Here is a 21,013-nt window from a genome sequence, read left to right as displayed (position 1 = left end):
GTGAGTCTCGCGGCCGCTTGTAGGCAGGGGCGGATCCTCGCCAGGTCTACTGGTGTGTTTCAGGGGTCCCACAGCTGCCTGTCAGTCCTGCGGATCCTGTGCCAAAGGCGCGTTCACAGTGTGTGGCAAGGGGTGCACTGCTGGTGGTAGTTTCTGTAGGTGTGGGTGGGGCGGAGCTGCTATGCAAGGGCTGAGGCCTCAGTTTCGCCTCCCGACCCTGAAGTTATGCCCAGTCACGGAGGCGTCAAAGCATGGCTGCAGCTGCGCCAGGCATTGCATCTCCCTGGCCAGTGATCTGGAGGTGCGGGCGAGAGGATTGAAGTAGGTTCCAGGTCCCCTATCGCACTGAGATGGCCACTGTCTCCATTTGGGGCCCATCTTGGAGCGGAGCTCTTAGATCAAGCGGCCATCCATGCTTGTGGCCAGTCCATGCCCCTTTCATGTTGGTCTTATTATAAAGATAAAACGAATCTGGATTTTTATTATTTGGTGTTGGATGTTTATTTTGTTTTGTGTCTTACTTATCTACTGTTTTGGTGATATTAAATGCTTTACACGCCTGTCTCCTAAGTTGAACCTAACTGCTCGGCAGCCAAGCTACTAAGGGTTGAGCAAGAATTAAGTTATTGAGACTTGACTGAAGTTTCTTTGTGATTGTGGTGTCATTACTAGCTGTAGGTACCTACCTGTACCTACTAATAAAGCACCTGCCAACAGGGGCTAATACGTGAATACTGTAAATGCTAAAGCAAACATCTGAGCGAAACCACAACTTATATTCATGTTATGTTTTAGCCATTGTTCAGGGGCTCATAATATCCTCTCTCCTCCCTTTCCTAACATTGTGTTTTATGAGTATGCAGGAAAAAACAATAACTAACACAACTCAAAGCATGTAACCTATTTCTTATATTCAACATATTTATAGCATTAAAGACAACTACCTCGTATTACTTTAGTTACTTTTTATGTCTAACTTGGAGGCGCAGCTGCCTGCAAGATGTATTGTTTCAAGTTCTTCAAAATATGCATAAAGTGGCCTTTGGCTCCAGAAGAGGAGTTTTACACTGCCACCTCATTATACTGCTAATTTGGTGTATCAGTTCAGATTTCAAGAATTGGAATATGGGATGGACTATCGTACACCTGAAAATTACACTCAATCATCATGCTGTTTATCCCAATATATTTGTTTAGCTCCTCTAAGCATTCTAAACAGAAAGCACTCCTTTATTGCTAGTTATTTCCCAGCAATGGCAAAGGCAATAGAGACGTCTTTAACAAGGTACACAATATTTCAGCATGCAACACATATAAACAGAATTTGTGACTAAAGACCGAACTATTGTCTTTATCAATGTTTGTTATATTGAGCTGAAATGCAGTTGCCTATCACCTTTTATGAAGTGAGTGCCCCAGTGATTCATCTCATTGCTGTCCCCTGCAGATTACTTCCAGTCATACCTCTCTCCAAGCCAAAACAGAATGTAATGTGGGAAATTTCTTGTGAAATACAAGTCCTGAAGAGGCATAATAGATTATGCCCTAAAATGTAGGAAAAAAAAGCTACCAACCAATCAAGCCATAGAACCTTACTTGTATAGTACCTAATGAAGAACATTACTATTGGTTAGTAAAGCCGAAATAATATATGTTTAGATAGAGTGCTATTTTTTCTGTCAAGCAATATTCTAAGAAAGGGAATTAAGCTCAAAATAAATCATTGGCAAGTTCCAAGAAGCAGCACAGTGCTTTGTATTCAGTCTAATACATGGTTGGTGTCATGTGTGGTTCGACAAGATGAAAGAAACAGAACAAAATCCTTTAGAGTGTGTTGTCTTCCTTCATTAGCATTCAGCAGCAGTGAAAAAAGAACCACGAAATGATTCATGTAGGAGGTAGGGAAGCATAGCTAATTGCGGTTTTTAGGACATAGCCAATGATATTCGGGATGAAAGTGTACTTCAATTAAAAACGAAATATTTCTCAAAAACATAAACTGTAATACGTTGCTGCAAAATGTGCTGCACCTGTGAGCGCCGATACATTAGAAGGATGTTAAAAAAAAAAAAACAGTCCCCTGGTAATTTCTTGCTTCAAAGCCTGGCTTTCAATACGAAATGCAGTTTAACTTTTGAAAATCCTAACCATAGATAAGTAACTCCCCAGAGTTCTGTCAGAAACCAAACCTTTTACCACATTGCGTGTTTATCCTCGAGCATGACTAGAAACGAAGGGTTAAATCTATCTGCTTTATTGCCTGTAGCTGCGCCAGGGGGAACACTGTCATAAAGTCAACGACTTTCTGTCACACATCATCCTTCAAACGTATCAAAGACTGCGAGAATGACGGCAGAGCACTGCAGACGGGGAAACATCAGAGGAAGGATTTTGTTAGTGCTCATTTTATATCCAGTTCATAAAACTCCTATATACTGCTTTTTTAAATTAACATATACCTGAGCACGAAAGGGGTATATTGAAATCTACACTGCACAATTTGGAGTTTCACAGATATATGTGGATGGTGGTAGTGACACACCAAGGGCGTTTTTCTTCATCTGAAAATAAGTTAGAATCATAGTTAATTACATTGTATTACCCACAAATCAAAAACAGAACAGCGGCCCTGAAGATGAAAGAGGGATGTGCAGGTTGAACGCTCACAGCTGAAACAGAAGTTGCTCTGCAGTTCACAAGTTCAAATGTTCAAATTCTGGAAAGGGAAATGGAGACTTCTGTCTTCCGAAGTGGATGTAGTGAGCTGCATTACATTGGGTTCTCGCAACGCTTGTTCTTGTTAGTGCTTAGAAATGGCACAAGAGTGTTATGAAACGCTGTATATAAATAAGATATTATTGTACGGCCCCAGTGATCATTTCTAACAGAGAACTGGTAAGCATTACAAATGGAAACAGGTCATGTTCATTTTAAAAAAAACGTCAAGAAATGTCATGTTTCAGGTAATTCCGGAGGAATATTGATCAGGAAAAAATTGGGTGAGCTAGCACATTGTATTATATCACACAGATGAGGAAATGCTCCTTTTTGCGTTGTCACCTCTCCTTTTTTGCTGAATTTTATTGCTGGTTTTTAGAATATATTAACTGGTGCACTGATGTCCAGTGACCAATGTCTGCACCTCAGACCCCTTAAACATAGTGAATTTGGGCAATCCTTGATTGGAACATTTAACATTTCTATAAGACCATAGCATATGGTGCAGAAATACACCCATGGCATGAAGAATTTAATGTTACCTGTGGACTCTCCAACTTAATGTGCCACCCACTAGTGTGACAAAGGAAACATGGCTTCAGACCCACCATTGTAGCCTGACTGCTGCAGTGCAAAACCTGCAGTACAACCTGTCAAAATAACTCTTTTTGACTAGCAGAGAGTTTAATTTTATATATTATTAAGTCACCCCTATCTAGCGGGTTGTAGCCCACAAGGTTGGGTACATGGTATTTGAAAGTCAGAGAGGTAGAAAATTATTGCTACCTGTAAGAAATTGGGGTACTAGCTGAGGATGGTGAGAACCAATCTCAAATAATAACCTCTATCCTTGTTAGCGTGATTGTGGAACATCAAATTCCCCATCGTCACAGACCAAATACCTCAACATCAAATTCACTCATATACATTCATCGGTGGGGCCCATAACACCAATACTTACACTCCGTTGGTCTGCTTTCCTAGGGAAATAAGTTTCCAAACGCTGACATGAAAGGAATACCTTTTACCTTACCCTAAACACACTGACTTCAAACCTAAGATATCCCTCTCATAAGGAGATGGATCATTTAGTTGTTATCTATGATTTTAGTGACTAAACTCATCTATCTACACATTACTACTTTATCCTATTACTCTTCTTCAAATAATCGACACAAAGCATTTGTCAATTAATCAAGTATTCTTTAGCTAAGAAATTTTGCAAGAAACGTTAGAAAATGATCATCAGCATTTCAGAGCATCATATTTACCTATTCTGGCAAAAGTCGTCCTCTAAGTCAGTCAGTCAAGGAAGAATTTTATTCAGCAAAGTTAGGCCGCAATTCAGTCTCTCAAAGATGCAGGATAACAGCTGTCTAGCAGTGTCACCGTCCTCTCCGTCAGCATAACGTCAGGAAATCGAGTTCGTCAAAGAAGAGCGTGCGATATTTAGTTCAATTCCCTACCTACTTTTATAATAAAAATAATGTCAAAAAGTATCAAGATCGGGGTTTAGAAAGTCCTGATTGGTCGACTTGGGGTTGTGAGGTGAAGTTCTCAGGGTATCCAAACGATGAACTCATCATACTTGCTGGTTCCGGTTTTTAAATCAAGCATTGTCTTTGGTATTGGCTAGGTTCCCAGAGCGTCCTTGAAGGGTACATGTTCTCCCGGGGTCAGGTCCAGGCCACTGCTGCTAGCGGTGACGCATGCGCACTTCACCCAGAACCTCATGTTGTCAGGGCAGTCATGTTCAACGTCTCGTTCAGCCATTTTGTTTAGGCCGAAATGGTCAACTTAAGCAAAAGAAACACAAAAACGTAAGTAAATCATAGAAATGGCTAATAAAATGTTATCCCCTTGCTAATACCCATATGTGTGTGTATTTATCTAGCAGAAGCAACACTCAGAGCGGTTTATACTCACTGAATAAAGCACCAATCACAAATACATCACCAAAGCAACATATAACATGCAATATTCTAATTTCCTACTATTAATATGCGTACTTAAATTATTTTACAATTAGTATAGCCATGCAAAGTGCAATTCCCACGTGTAATACTTTTGTTAGTATGATTGGTAAATGTTTCACTGCAAACCAATTAATATGATTACTATTAGTTAATTTTTCAGATTATTATAAACATGCAGAATGGGGGGGTATACAACATTTTGTATTACCCGCTCCAGCATGATCCACTGAAGTCACTAAATAAACCTGTGCTTAACCCTCCGTTAGCTTTGCACGAAGGAGTCAGGCTTAACTGAGAGGTAAGGAGTAAAGTATTTATGTCGTACTTAAGCAGATATAACGTGGAAACACAACAAAAATCCCAAACCAATTTAGAAAATTAGAGCATGTTTAAATAAATAAAATTACAACAAAAAGACAAAAATCCAATATGTATAACAGAAGAGAAGAATTTTTCAAAGCATTTATTAAAAATAACACCAAAATGCAGAAAGTGCAAAATGCAGTTATTTGGTAACATTAGACCAAGTCAAAGTCAAAAGTTAAGGCTGACCATGAAGGATTCCTGATCGGATACCGGGACCAGGTTAATCCCGGTTGAAAGATTACCATTTAAGTTAGAAACTTTTCTGAAAAAAGGGGTTGTCAACCAGTCATTGAAGGAGCAAGCTGGATTTGATGCGGGTCACAATGATGGCAGGCTGTTGAAGCATGGGGTCCAGGTCCAGTCAATGATAAAGGTGGGAAGGGTCCCGATGGGTGAAGTCTGCAGTCCATGCCCAGAGTAGCCTTTGTGTCAACCGATTTTGGACCAGCGTCCATGTCAGTGAAGCTCTCTATGTTCACACTTTCCTGGAAAACTGATCTTTTTCAGCAGGCCGACTGGTGAGTAGATGTGTGGCTGGACGGAACTCGCAGAGCTACATGAAAACTTTGTGAGATTCCACAAAGTTCTGCCAACAGATAGAAAATATGTGGCTCACACTGCTCACACTGCAATTTAGTCCTGGCAGCGCAAGCAGCACTACAAAAAATCAACACAAACAGTTCAATGCATTGCACAAGAGCACATGGCTATTTGAGTTGACTTTGCTGCTGCTGTAGTCGAAAATGTACTCGAGAGGCATGAAATCTACTCAAGTGACAGCCCTCTGACCACAGCTGCTTGCAACCAACAGCGACCGTCCAAGTTAGAAAATAAAGCTTGGGGGACCGTATCTCATTCGCACTCAGCAGCTCACATTTTCTGAAGCCTTTTAGGAAACAAATTCTACCATGCAGCAATTGGTCAAATTTTACAGGAACTCCTTGTTATAGAGTAATATGGAGTGACCATAATTTCAACAATTCTACTGGGCAGAATGAAAGATTCTGCCCACCCCTAATTAGACGTTGACAGCTGAGGCTTCGATGCCAACCCCAGTCACCTGTGATTCTCCAGGCTGAAAGTTGGCAGTTTTTAAGTCCCATTTAGCAGTTCTGGGAACCATAGTACACTCTAACACCAGCCAATGGTCCAGAACCATTAGTACCACTTGTGGGTTAAACACACTCCAACAGAGGCCAGTGGCAGGGTCCAATGTAAGTCTAGTTTGTACTGGTTAGCTGGGCAGTTACAGGGAGAGAAGACTCTGGAAGCTTGTTGTGTCCTTATAGAGGTCAGCCAACTGTCACTTGGAGTCACTTCTGGATTCCTGGGTGCAAGGAAAGCAGGTAAGTCTTCCTTTGGGTTTCAGATAGCAGGTTAGTCCATGTGATTTTCGCAAGTCGATGAATGTTTGAAGGATAGGCCTGTGGGGTCCTATTTATGCCCAGTGCCAGCATATGGGTGGAGGGAAAGCCTTTCCTCACCCCCTAAACCTGGTCTGGTCAGCTACTCCCTTCCTGCTAGATTTAGTGGCAGGCTGCCTAGAGAGACAAAAGGGAGGCAGGTCTAGGTCAAAAATGTCATCTGCCAGTGACAAAGTAGGCCTCCTTTGATAACAGCCCCCAGGCCATGGGAGGAGTACCTCTCACCATACCTAGAGTCCTTTATCCACTCTCTGGAGCAATACACATTTTATAACAGTGGAGCCATCAGGGGTCAAGTGATAGCTGGACACTGGCAGAACAGTATTTTGGTTTTGTCAGGAAAGTGGTAACTTTCTAAAAGTGTAATTTAGTTATATAAATCTGAACTTGACCTAGTAAGTTGGATTTTAAATTAGAATTAAATGAGTCCTTGAACTATTTTTCTAGATATTCCTAAACTAAATGTAGGGCTTATCCAATGCAATAGTGTAACCCAGACTTGCCACAATGAAAACTGAGGTTGTTAACCCCCAGGAGATGTAAAACACAAACCAATGCATTACCTACCTTTTAAACACTATGCACACTGCCATATGGGCTTTTATGGGCTACCTTAGGGGTGACTTTTAAGTATTAAAAGGGAGGAGTAGGCTCTGAACTTGAGCTAGTAAGTTGGATTTTAAATTAGAATTAAATGAGTCCTTGAACTATTTTTCTAGATACTCCTAAACTAAATGTAGGGCTTATCCAATGCAATAGTGTACCCCAGACTTGCCACAATGAAAAATGAGGTTGTTAACCCCCAGGATATGTAAAACACAAAACAATGCATTACCTACCTTTTAAACACTATGCACACTGCCATATGGGCTTTTATGGGCTACCTTAGGGGTGACTTCTAAGTATTAAAAGGGAGGAGTAGGCTTAACAAAAGGTTTGTTTTGCCAGATCAAAATGGCAGTCTGAAATTGCACATCCATGCTTTAGTGGCATGCCTTGTGACATGTTTACCAATGCTCCTTTAGTGGGCAGAAAAAAAGAGTGCTGCAACCGGCTGGTAGAAATTTATTTATATGCCCTAACCACAAGTCGTATGCCCAGACGTGGGTCCCTTGCTAACTTTGCCACGGGATTTAAGGTAGCCTGGCTGATGATGGGTCTTACCCTGAAACTGGTCCTAGGATGCTTGTTTCCGGTTCAGGGAAGACCTGGCTTGGCAGTGCGGGCTGGATTGTTCCCATGAGGAACAGGGTCAAGACTGATTTGCATATGACTGGGTCTAAACTGGGGTGCTGAAGTGAGCAAAAGAATGATGATGCATTCAACCCAGATCTAATAATGACTGAAAAGTTTCAGCGCTCCATCCATCATCTTATTGTGTTATCTTTGTTCACCCTAAGTTGGCAGGGTATGCCCAGACATGGGTCCCTTGCTCAATTTGCCAGTTGATTCAAGCCAGCATGGCAGATGAGGGGTGTTACCCCGAAACCGGTCCAAGGAAGCTTTTTTCCTGTCCAGGCAAGACCTAGCTTGGCAGTTTGGGCTGGACTGTTCCCATGGGGAACAGGGTCTAGACTGATTTGCATATGGGTGGGTCTGATTTGGGGTAGCGAAGTGAGCAAAAGAACAATGATGGATTCAACCCAGATGTAACAGTGACTGGGGGTGAGTGTTCCGGAAATGTTTTGCGATGTGTCCATCATCCTATTATGCTTGCTCTATTTCCACCTACCTGATTTAAATGGGTAGACATATAGATCAGTTTTCACTGCCTGTCACTACCAGGAAAACCCAGGAAGATAGTGCTAGTGAAAACCTTCTAATGCCTCCCTCACAATGAGAGAGAACTCCCATGGTGAGGGGAGCATTGTTTTATTTATTTTCAAAAATAAAATTACACTTCAGGATTATCTTTTTGAATATAAAAACCTCTGTTTGACATACAGCTCTACCATGTCGATGTAGCTGTGCATCAAACTTAAAAACAGTATTGACAGGAACCACCTTGACACCGGTTTCTGCCAATTATTCAGAAATGCCAGCCGGCTTGCAAGCCATTTCTAAATTTAGTGGGTGGTGGCGACTTAGTATTTTACTCCATCGCCCTGATGGACTTACCTCCTCCCACAAATATATAAATCAGCCCCCTAGTTTCTAATGGCAGCGATCAGCATTCTTTCTTCCAATATGACAGAAGCTGTGGAAATACGTTGCGTGAAATAGAAATGTTTTGAATTTTACATTTTTATTCCATCATTTGCTGGGAGTGCTGGCTTTTGTCTTCTGGGTAGTAGCGTCCTCTCCATTTCCATTTGGTGTGTTGGAACCAATATTTTCAACATTTTAAAGTCTGGGAAAACCAACTGTTCTTTGTATTGTACATGCACAAGTTTTCTCTTCACTGAAGAAAGTAATACATTGTTTAGATCAACATTCAAACCATTCTGAAGATGGCTGAGCCAAAGAGTTGGATCATTGACAACGAAGGAGTCATCATCAGAGACTAACACCTTTTATTGCATGGTTGACCAAGGAGGTTTTACAGTTTTTCCAATTCTTTGCAGTGCTCAAAAATCTTGGCCGGGGATTTAACATCATGTATTGTAATAGAAATTGGATCCCACTGTGTCAGTCCACACAAACTGAAATGGATTGCTAAGAATAAGGTTTGAAGATAACCAGATGGCATCCAAAAATTGTATGTCCTAATGGGTGGGCTTCATAGTAAGAATACATAAGTTATAAACTTACGGATCATTTGAAGATGTAGGTGAAGTTTCATCCACTGTTAAGGCTAAGTTAAAAATGGGGGCACTTAGTGGCCGGTAGATTAACATAATGCATATCTCTGACTTATCAACTGTACAAAGGTACGCTGAGCACATAGTCAGGAATGGACTGATTATGTACTGGAGATATATCCAAAGAGTGATGGGGTATAGCTGCTACCCACCACAATAAGATAGCGACCCTTCAGAACCAAGTGGATAGCGGTAATACAAACCACACAAACAAAAGATTCCCCCAAATTGTCAAGTAGTCAGTAAAAGAAGGAAGGCGCTTTATGTAAAATACAATCCAGAAACAGCTACTGCCCATCAAGATGTAAAATATGCATACAATAAAAATGTATCATTTATCGGCAGGTTGTCAATCAGAATTACTTAGAAAATATTCACATTTGGAAAAGACAAATACAACTATATATTCCTTTTTTTAACAAAAAATAAACAACAGAATAGCACAAGACATATCTTGAAGCCTTCAAGATATAAAGATCCCGCCAAGACTGATAATATACAGATATTGGTTTATATCTGACGTTGGACTTGTATACTGCAAGAAAGGTGACAGACAATTAAATTATGATCAATGTATTTTAGTGGCTCAACTGAATAACTTCTTCAGGACATATAATATATAATCTTCTGATTATGATTCTCACATATAACTTATGTTGCAAGATTCCACAAACATTCAAACCACTACCGGTATTCCAAAACTTCTGGAGTGAGTTTTTAGGGGCACTCCTCCATTCACTAGTGTTGGCTAACATATGCCCACAGAACACCAATACTTTTCACAAATGAAAAACTCAGTCAATTAGGCATTAAAGAGAGAGCAGTGCAAAACCAATTCCTGGTGATTTAGAAAAGTGTAGTGGCCACGAGGCTTGAGGAGAGTACTTCTGACCACAGGTGTGTGCCACCAGAAGTATAATGCAATATAGCTCATCTAAATCAGCATATCAGGGCCAGAGATAGCACTGCTTGTTCACCTCCTTCATTTTGAGGCTGCCAGGAATGTCTTCACAGGCCGCCCCACCAAGCAAAGAGAGTGCACAGGAATAGGCGCCTGATAGTCCCTTTAGGGGACCAAACTTAGGGAGTGTTGACTTCCCTGCCTCCATGTTATACTGCCCCACGGGTAAACCAGGGTTCTAGGGAGTAGACTGTATAGGTAGCATGCATGGCATTTCCCTTTATTCCACTCAAGATGTCCCCGGTGCCCTCTAGTGCTTGGGGACTGAAAAAGAAGGAAACTGAGTCCCGTCTCACTGCTGGCCAAACTGAATACAAAATCCATACATTTTTATAAACGTTTATAAACTTTTACAACTACATGCATAATATCGTTTTTTTTAAATATTGATAGTAAAGAATTTAAAAATGTATACTAATTATAACAGATTCATTCATGTGGGGGAGATTTGATTAAGACAATCAGATCATTAATATTTGGAAGGTTACATCTAAAACATATAGGTTTTAAAAGATGATGTCTTGCTTCTACCAGTTCTTTACTTGGACAAATATGTAACACATGGGCTAAATATTTACATAATTCTCATAATCCTGTCCTATCGCTTGTGTTGCTCCAGTGTTTTTTATAAGGTTCTAATGGTAAGGTCCCCAGACGAAGCATAATGATGCCTCACCAAACGACTATGTTGTATAGTATATCTCAAATATTCTTGATATGTCTTATACTCTAGGGTGGCTACATATGGCCTATAGTGTGATAATTGAAAACAATGTGCAATGTCTCAGTCAAAACTTAGAGACAAAAATTTAACAGTACACTGAAAATGCTCTAAGGCTGCTGTGAGATTTATATTAAAAGTATAATAGCTTGTTCCGACCCTAAAGGTTTTGTGCTTTAAAAGGGCTCTTAAAGAGACTTCTCCCACATCCAATAGGTTATATGTCCTACTGATTATATTGGCCAAAGCTCTTGAAAAGGCGCTAGCTATGGAAAGCTCAATTAAAAGTACTTTAACCGGTGTAGCTTGGCTCACTGTTGTTATTTTGCAGAGTGATTTTCCTTCATTCATATACTGAATGGTATTGGAATGTAGCACACCTAGTATTGCACTAATGTTGCTGCATTCTACTTTTATTGTTGTCCTGACACCCTTACAAATCTCCTAGGTATGGGTTTTAATGAATGCATCCCATTATATTTTATAGGGAGTGGTATTGTGGTTTTAGGGTTCATTGTTTGCTAGACTGGCAACAGTTAAAGTAGGTCAGTATAGGTATTAACATCTGTCTTCACGTATATGTGTGCAAATGTGTGTGTAATATTGAGTTGTGAGTGTGCAATTAAGTACTCTTAGGAATAACACTGGCTGGACAATGATTTACAAGAGCGTAGGGGAGGGGAGGCGTAGGGCGGCGCAACGAGGAGAAGGGTTCCCCTCCTGCACATTAATAATCATTGAAACAATGACGTTTTTCAACTTCTGTATGTGCTAATGCAGCATACATTGAAGTTGAAAAATGGCTTTTCTGATTGTTTTTGTGCAGGAAGGGAACCCTTCCAGAACAAAATCAATCTCCCTACGACGCAGGCTTCCTTGCACCATGGTGCAAGGGTGTCTGTGCTGGCGCATGGCAACAGTTTGTGTGCCAGCGCACGGCGAAGCACAGAAATGCAACATATTGTTGTAAATATGTCGCGTCCCTATGCTTTGGAAGTGACTCAGTGCGGCGCAGCCAAATGGCTTGCAGAAAGCACTGAGTCACTTTCTTGTAAATCTGCCCCACTGTATTTTTCTCCCTGCTTCAGATGCACAGATATTGTCCTGAGGAGGAGTACAGATTCGTCACTTAACAGTTCCGAGAGGACACGGCTGCCCTAAAAGATGGAGCACGGTGACATCACTATTCACTTGGACTACATGGTGTGTCGTACTTCTCTTATTACAGGCACATTATGATGTCAGGAGAATGCGGAGGTATTAAGCAAATAACCCGCAGGGATGTATAAAATGTTAGAATTACCCATATATTCTATGTACTATTAGATTTACTATGCCACAGAAAATCATTTTATTTGTAAAAAAAATGTGTTAATCCTGGGATGTCAAACCTGTACAAACTCATGCCATATGTACTAAGGTAATGCACCTGTTGACATGCATTACCTCGTATAGAATTTACTGAATGTTTGAGTGAGATAAATGTAAGTTAAATGTATGCAACAGTGAGAAAGAGTATTTCACAAGTACTATTTGATCGATGAGCTTAGAGCTCCTTGTACTCATGATATTGTTTTTCACATGCATGCTTTGCAGCTGATTAATACCTGTTATTACACCTATGTAAATGCATATTAAACTATCTTGTATTTCTTTAGTTCAAAGTGTCATATTCATATAACTAGGTGTGTTGTGCTTATGCACGAGCTTTTCAAATTATCTATTATTATCTATCTGTGTGTGTTGGGAGGATTATGTATCCAAGATACTCACTTATGATGATAAATTAAAGCAGTGTTTATGTGCATATTTTACAGGGCCTTTTAGCTATAAATACAGTTTTGCCTACATGTGTTTTCAGCAAAAAGGTGACATTAATTAAATTCGCTGTCTGTTTTTATCACTCAAATGTAAGGAGCCATTAGTTGAAGAAAACACAACCTATTCTCCAATCAATTTTGAGAGTTTGGCTTTGTTTCTTGAATGTAGGCATTCACTTATTTTCTAATTACAAAGGCAATTACTTACATTCTATGCACAAAACCTGTCCTTGACACAACGAACATAAGCACTAACAGCAATGTACATTACGTCGATGTTAAATACTGTTTTGGAACTGGATTTGCACCTACCGAGCAGAGCGAAGATCCTGATTCCATTGGTAATGGAATTTTCAGTAAATCAGCAGAAAAAGAATTTTTGTACTAACGTTTTAAGGGTTAAATCGTTCACTAATCACATGTTTGGCATGTTCATAAATATTTAGTCCAATATTTTCATGAAAAAATACACAATCTCAAAAGCATGACGCATTTGTAGAATTTTAAAAGCATTTTAATGGAGAATAAAATCTGAATAAATCTCGTTAGTGGTGGCTCCAGTATGTACACACTAAATGGACCTGCTAAAGGGCACACTGTTTTATAGTTCCGTTGCAAGACTCACACTCCCCAATTTTCTTTCAGACGTTTATCCTTGTTTATGTTGCTTAATTTCCTGCTGAAGGTCTCGTCTTTGTTTTGGGCCGTCTGTGATTTACTGGAAGCTTTCTGTTTTTACTGGTGCCTTTGTTCTGTGTCTTTCTAGGAGACTCAGCGACTTTGAGGAAACAGTGCAGCTGTTTTTTGGATGACGAGGTGGTCTGCAAGAAGCAGAATGTGTTCAAATACCTGCCAAGGATTTGGGAAGGGTGTGGGTGTGCATAAACAGCAGTCATTGAAGGTGAATTAATTCCACATTGTCAGGGTCGGACTGGGACAGAACATAAAAGGGGGCTAACATACTACTGGCCCCCATTAGAAAATCAGATAGCTAAAAAAAAGTGGCTGAAATTTGCAAAGCGGGCAGTTTGAACATGTAAGGACATGGAGTAAAGGTATGAGAGACTGCGCTTGCTACTTGCAATGTTTGTAGTAATCAGGGAACTTGTTAATAATAACTAGCCCAATACACTACAAAACAGGCTGATAAACAGACAAAAAATCGCCCCACCCTGCCATGTCAGGAATTCCTATTGCCAAACTGGGGAGGCATGGTGAACAAAAGAACGATGGGGCATATTATCAAGGGTCCTTTCGCCGCTTTTTTGGCTTTAAAAGACAAAAAAGGGGTGATAATTTCATCTCCCTATTTACAATGCGGCACTAACATGCATTAACGCATGTTAGCAGCCGTTTTTGTACCACATCTCATTCCAGCGATGAACATCGCTAATGAGATGCAAAGTAGGCGTGCCGTTAAAGTTACAACATGTAAGAGAGCGCTAACACAACAGCGCTGTATTAACAAGATTTACGAGGCGATATTGAAACTCCCGCTAACCGCGGGTATCGCCGGATCCTTACGTCTCCTCAAAACCTGACTTAACCATGTAGTGAATGGGAGGTGGATTGGCAGGTTAAATCCACACTCCCGTATTTACAAGCTCATCTTTAGCGCTCACAAGTTATCGCTGTTTTTCACCCGATATTGATGCTTTTCGCCGCTATCGCTGGATTTTTTATTGCCTTTGGGAAACGCGTTGGTAATACCGCGCTAACTCGGCGAAGAAATCCAGCGATAGCCGGCGATAGGAAGAACAGCGATACGCACGCTTTGCGATCATTATCGCAATTTGTTGCTGTTATGCCCCCAAGTATTTAACCCAGATCTATTGACTGGGGGTGAATGTTTGATTTGCTCTGCCTTCCGTCTGTCATCTGTGTGTTTTAGGCATTCCTATTGGGCACTGCTGGATTACACTTTAGACTAGTCCAACCCAGCACATTTTGAGACTCTAAATTAGGATTTTGTGAATGTATTCTTGCAAACTGCATTTACAAAGATAGAATATATGCTTTTGAGGAGTATTTGATACATTCATAAACACAAACGCATGATAGTGGTGTGCTTAATCTCCATACTGTCCAGATTATGGATACTATAATAATATACTCAAACGCAGTTTGTTAGTATTCAAAAACATTGTCAAATAGTTTGCCAACACTGAAATAAAAGCAAACCTACTCATGAGAGGGGCAACCTTTCCAGAGTGGGAAAAGACATGCAGTACCCCCATATTTCTTAGGGTTGAGGACAAAGAGACTTCATTACAGAGCAAATAGTCTCCCTGTGGATTAAAAATGTTTATAGGTCAAATGCAAGGTGCCCCATAATCTACTCAAGGAACTTTCCAGCTGTGAGAAATTTCTATTGAGTACATTTTTTGCAAACCGTCAGATATATTAAAAAGCACTCCAGAGATTCTTTGAGAATCCCATAAAATCCCAAAACTAGCTCCACACATAGTTGTGTTCTTACAGGAATACGTCTTCAACTTTTCAAACCTTTCCATTTTAAAATGGGAAAAAGTGCCTATTTTACATTTTTTATGCACTTTCTCAATGGTATATACAACCGTAAACGTAAGTTTACAGCTGAAACTACCTCTTTTACAGCTGACAGGAATTTCGTAAAAGGATTCCTGGCAGGCTTAAATACATTTATTACTGGATATTTCTCCCCCACTAGTAGAGACATCAGCAAACATAATTCTCATTGAATGGATGCAAAGTGGACACTCAAAGGCGTGGTTAACGTCAGAAACCCATAAACACATACGTGTGTGGTCATTCTCAAAATCTAATCTAATACTTCAACACCTTGGGAATTATTGTAAAGTTACTCCGACTGAGACGTGGAGTAACTCCCATTCCTGAATAGGAAGGGGAAAGGATGACAGGGCTTATTCAATGTCCAAACTTGTTATCCCCATGGCAAAAAATGTGTGCATTTGCACAGGGGACAACTTTCCCAGGGTGCAAAATTGTTACGCCATATACAATTACACACAGGCAAATTGGACCTCAAGGGAGAGCTCTCATGACATTCACATTAGTACAAATGGAAGCCTGCACCTGATACAGTTTCCGTACATCTGGAAATGTTTCTACACTATGTAGAATTACACACAGGATGAATAGGACTCCACTAGAGACATCTCATGACATTCCCAGAAATATGCCTTGAAACCTTCAATTAGCAAAGTTTTCCAAGTATACTTCTGGGAATGTTTATGATATTTACAGATGTAAATCTTCACATTTATTTTTGCATTTATTTTCATTAAGAGAGCCCTATTATCTGGAGACTGATATGAATGTGTGTATTAACAAAGAAGCTTGTTGCAGCACACCCTTATTGGTTGCAATAAATCCAAAATTAGGTGTATTGGATATTTCTATTTCATAACATGTAGTAATCACTCCCTAGAGTCATGCGGCGAGTATAATATATTCCAATCTTGTAGAGGTTTTCAAAGATAATCCACAAACATTTTCCATTGAAAAGTTCTTTTTATTGTATTGTAAGAAGTTCCCACGCAGTTATTGAAGCCAACACGTGTTTCGTCTGTACAAATCTATATTCAGACTTTTTCAAGGCTGGAAAGGTAATAATTTTATATTCAATAAGTTACTCTATCTTACATCATAATACAAACAATAACAACAATAAGATCAAAGTCTTAAAAAACGATTCAGCTAATATTTGTTAATAAAGAGAATGAAAAAGTAATGATGAGACCCCTTGATCAAAGAACTTCTAACACAACTGTATTGTGGATAGATGTTAGACCTGGCACCTTGGCGTGAGTTTCCCTTCCACTTTTTGATGGTGTGCCTCGATTGTTTTGCTGGTGTTGTCCGCTCAGGGCACTGCGCCACGGCTAATCCGTGCCGCAGTGCAAGTGCTCCCTAGGTAAAGTGTACCTGTAATTGATGTCCATGATTGGTTTATTGGATTCACTGTCAGTCCCCAGTAAAGTGCACCAGGGGTGCCAGGGCTTGTGAATGCCAATGCTGCTGGTGGGCTTGCAGCGCTGGTTGCGCCACCCACGGAAGCGGCCTTGTAAAGTGTGTCTAGGGTGTGCCACCGCAGACCCTGTGCGCGGTCCGGGACCGTCGCGCTGACTGCGCAAGTGCCCCCACTTGCCAGTCCCTAAACCTTCCCTTACCTACATATTAGCCACCCCTCTGGTAGGCCCGAGGGCAGGGTGCATTGTAGGCATAAGGTAGGACATGCCCTGATGTGTGTGGCATGTCTTAGTAGTGAATTACAGCCTTGTCGTTTTTCACTATTGAAGGCTACCTGCTCTCCATAGGCCAGAATGGGCTGCCGGGGTCACGCCAACGCTGTGACCCCAGTGGACTCAGAGAGCATGGTAGAGTGTCAAGTTTGGTATGCCTGAACTCAGAATAATAAAATACTTCTTGTAGTCAAGTTTATTTTAGTATCCTGGGTTTGTAAATACTACTTTTAGAAAGTTAGTATTTACTGACCTGACCATCTCAGTCCGCCTCTGCTGTGTGTATGTGTTCTGCCTGGCAACAGTAAGGAGCAGGGTGGGGGGATCCCCAGAGACAGGTTGGCTGCCAGGTGGTGGGTAGAGAGATTACACCTGGATGGGTGGGAGGAGTACACCTTGACTCTTGAATAGACCTGTGCTCTGCCCCCACAAAGCCGGCGCCACCCCCTGGGGGGCGGCTGATGTCTCTGCCCTGCTGCTGAAAGGAAAGAGCAGAGTCACCATAACCGAGTGCTCCAGAACTGGACTGAGCCAGGCCTAGGCCCCCTGGCGCTAAAGAACAAAAGAATTGGTGTATAAAAGTAGGAGCCTGGCTCCTAAGAAATCAGAATCCTGTTTACCACAAAGGACCTCTGCCCGACTAGAAGGAGAAGAAGACGCCGGAGGAGCTGGCCTGCTGCTTGCCTTGCTGAGAGAGGAGAGGAAGAGACTTACTGAAAAGACTTTGCTACTTTGTGCTTGAACATTCTCCAAGGGCTTGATCTGAGCTTGCCCCCTGAACTGAACCCCAGGAACAGTGGGTTCTCTGTGCTTCTTGCTCGTCCTCCAATTCGAGCCGTGTGTGCATCCCGCTGGAAAAGAGACTGCGCCCCTCATCGCCCCTCCTAGGGCCGTGACACTCAGAAGCTCGCCTGCCTCCAACCCGTGAGAGCCCCGCTCCGTCCCGAGCCGCTCTCTGTCCCCGGGCCAGGCCGCCTGCATCCCTGTCACCGCCTGCTACTGGAGCGCGCTGACCGCGCTATCACCCCTCCTGCCGGAAGCCGTCCGACGACTGTGATCTACGCCGGGTCATCCAGCTGCACTGACTGTGCCCTGTGACCCCGCTTCGCTATCCCCGGACATCTCAGGCCGCGCCGCCCCCGCTGTGGAGACCCTCCTGCACCGCCGTGCTACAGGGTCGCTGGCCGCGCCTGCCTACGTGCCCACACCTGCTGAGTGAGGACCCAAGAACACTCCCCAAGCTGAGAGTCGCACCGACCTGTGCCGAACTCTCCACATCACGAAAGAAGTTCCAGTATCGGGCTCGGGGCCCGCAACGCCTTATTTCCCCGTTCCCAGGAGTCGATCCCTGTGACTACTGGAACTACAAGTAAAGAGACTACAAAGTATCTCTTTGAAACAACGAACCAAGAACATTTGCCTGCTGTATAACCTGGTGGCCTAGCGAAAACGTTATTGGTCTTGTGATAAGTCTGTTGAGATATATATACCGTATTTTTACATAAAGAAGCGTATTTTTATATATATCCAAGCCTGGTGTCCGTTTCTGGGGGAATTGATGTATTTACTGTGTGTATGATTGTAAGTGCTTAACCAACAACGCCTGAGGAATCGCCTTGGCTGCTCACGCCACGCACCTAGAGGGTGAGCAAGGGTCATTCGCGAGGGGTTATCCTGCGCCCTGACGTGGAGGAGAGGGTTCCTGCTTGACACAAGGGCAACCTTGCGCCAACCAGAGATCCCCGACTCTAACATTGTTGGCAGCGGTTGGGATTTCGGATTTGCACTTGTAATTTGCATACAGTGAATTATTAATCGCCAGATAGTGAGAGCAGACCAAATAACGCAGCCACAGGTTTGTAATTGTTGAACTTTGTTGAGACATCTGCCATTACTGCAACCATGCCTGGCTCGCACTCCGCTGGAAGAGCACTCTCTGTGATTTCTGGAATAGATGAGGTGGATTGGGAGAGACTGGAAGGCTACACGATGGAGCAATTGAAAGGCTACAGTGTACAATTCAGAGTCCCCCATGCTGGATGCAAGAGGAAGCCCCAGTACACCAAGGCGTTGAGAGCCTGGAAGGAGTCACGAGACCTACGGAATGCGGGGGACATCGTTCCACCCGACAACCTTGAGGAACCCAGCAGAGTCCGGTCGCCAGAGGAGCTGGCAGACAGGGCAGCCGACAGGGCGCATGCAATGGAGATGGCAAAGTTGGCAGGACAAATGGAAATGGAAAAGCAGAAGTTGGCCCTGGAGGCACAACAACGCCAAATGGATCATGATATCAGATTGAAGGAGTTGGAGCTGAAGGCGAAAAGTTTGGACACCGCTCCTTCTGGTGGCAGCACTCCACCAGCGCAGGTAGAGTCCAAGGTGTACATCCCCAAAGACGTAGTAAAGGAGTATTTTAGAAAGGATGACATAGGGCAGTGGTTTAGAGCCTACGAGGTGGCCATGTCCTCACACCGGGTCCCTGAGAAAGACTGGGGAGCGGGGTTGTGGGGAAGGTTCCTTGCTGAAGGGCGTGACACACTGTTAGATTTACCCTTAGGTCTCCAAACCTCATACCCCCATATGAAGGAAGCTTTAATGACCAGGTATGGGTTAACTCCTGAGCTATATAGACAGAGGTTCAGGGAGACCAAGAAGATCCCTGAGAGTACGTATGTGGAATATGTGACCTTTTTCTGCAGAGCGCTGGATGGTTGGGTGAAGGGTAGCAAAGTGAGTGATTATCAAGGGCTGCTTGATTTAATTGCATGGGAGCACTTGTCCAGTCAATGTTTTCCTGAGCTACGCCAGCACCTGATTGATAGCAAGCTGTCCAACCCGAGGAAGCTTGCTGAGGAGGCGGACCGCTGGCTCAGCACCAGGGTCCACAAGGGTCAAGTGGGAGACTCCGCCAAAGGTGGGCAGGGTCCCCAGCAGAAGAGTGGGGGGGACAAGGGTAAACAGAAGGGGTTCCAAAAAGGCCCCCAAAGTAATTCCCAAGGGAACCAGCAGAAGGGTTCTCAGCCTCCCCCACCCCCGCAGCAGAACGGGGCCCCGACAGGTAGACCTGTTCCAAAGGGGCCCTTCAATTGTTATAAGTGTGGTGATCCGGGTCACATTGCCTCTGATCCTAAGTGTCGCCTGTTTGGTAAGACCGCACCCACTGGTGCTCCACCCCGGCAAGTAGCTAGTGTTAACTTTGGGGAGGAAGTAGCAGTCCAGGAGGGTGGGGGTCCCGGGCAGATGACCCTAGTCTCGCTAGGAGACAGTGAGATGGTCCCTGTAACCTACCTGCCCTCTAACACTAAGAAATATGGGCAGGTGGTGACCATCAATGGAAAGAAGGTTGAGGCTCTTAGAGATACAGGAGCCAGCGTGACCTCGGTGAGGCAACACCTGGTGTCTCAAGAGCAGATTGTACCCAATGCCTACTGTAGGGTTGTCAATGCTGACAACGTAGAGAGTCGTTGTCCAATGGCTCAAGTTCCCTTTGAGTGGGGGGAGGTCTCTGGTACTCTACAAGTCGCTGTGAGAACTGACATGCCGGTAGACTGTCTGCTAGGGAACGACCTGGAGAGTTCCCCTTGGGAGAAGGTGGAGAAGACCACGCATCTGAGGATGGTGGGTCTACCCGACTGGGCGTGCGTGACCACCCGGTCCATGGCAGCCAGTAGGGGTGTTGAGAGGGTCCTGGAGCCTGAGGAAGAGGTCCAGGAACCGGCCTTAGGGAGAAGGCGCAGGAGGCGCGGGAAACCGGCCCCCGAAGTTCCCACGGCCCAGGAGGAAGTAGACCCTGAGGGGGATGCTCTGGAGCCTACCGGGGAACAGATTGCCGAACTGGGAGATCTGCCTGAGCTGACCCATTGGCAGCAAGAAGGAGGTCCCTCCAGGGAGGAATTCTGCAGGGAGCAGAAAGAATGCCCTTCTCTCGTGGGTATGCGGCAACAGGCTGCAGACCAGGCCAATGGTGTTCAGGCCAAAACAC

The sequence above is a fragment of the Triturus cristatus genome, chromosome 9, assembly GCF_964204655.1.
Source record: "Triturus cristatus chromosome 9, aTriCri1.1, whole genome shotgun sequence".
NCBI classification, from domain to species: domain Eukaryota; kingdom Metazoa; phylum Chordata; class Amphibia; order Caudata; family Salamandridae; genus Triturus; species Triturus cristatus.
Note: the sequence above shows the minus strand (reverse complement) of the source record.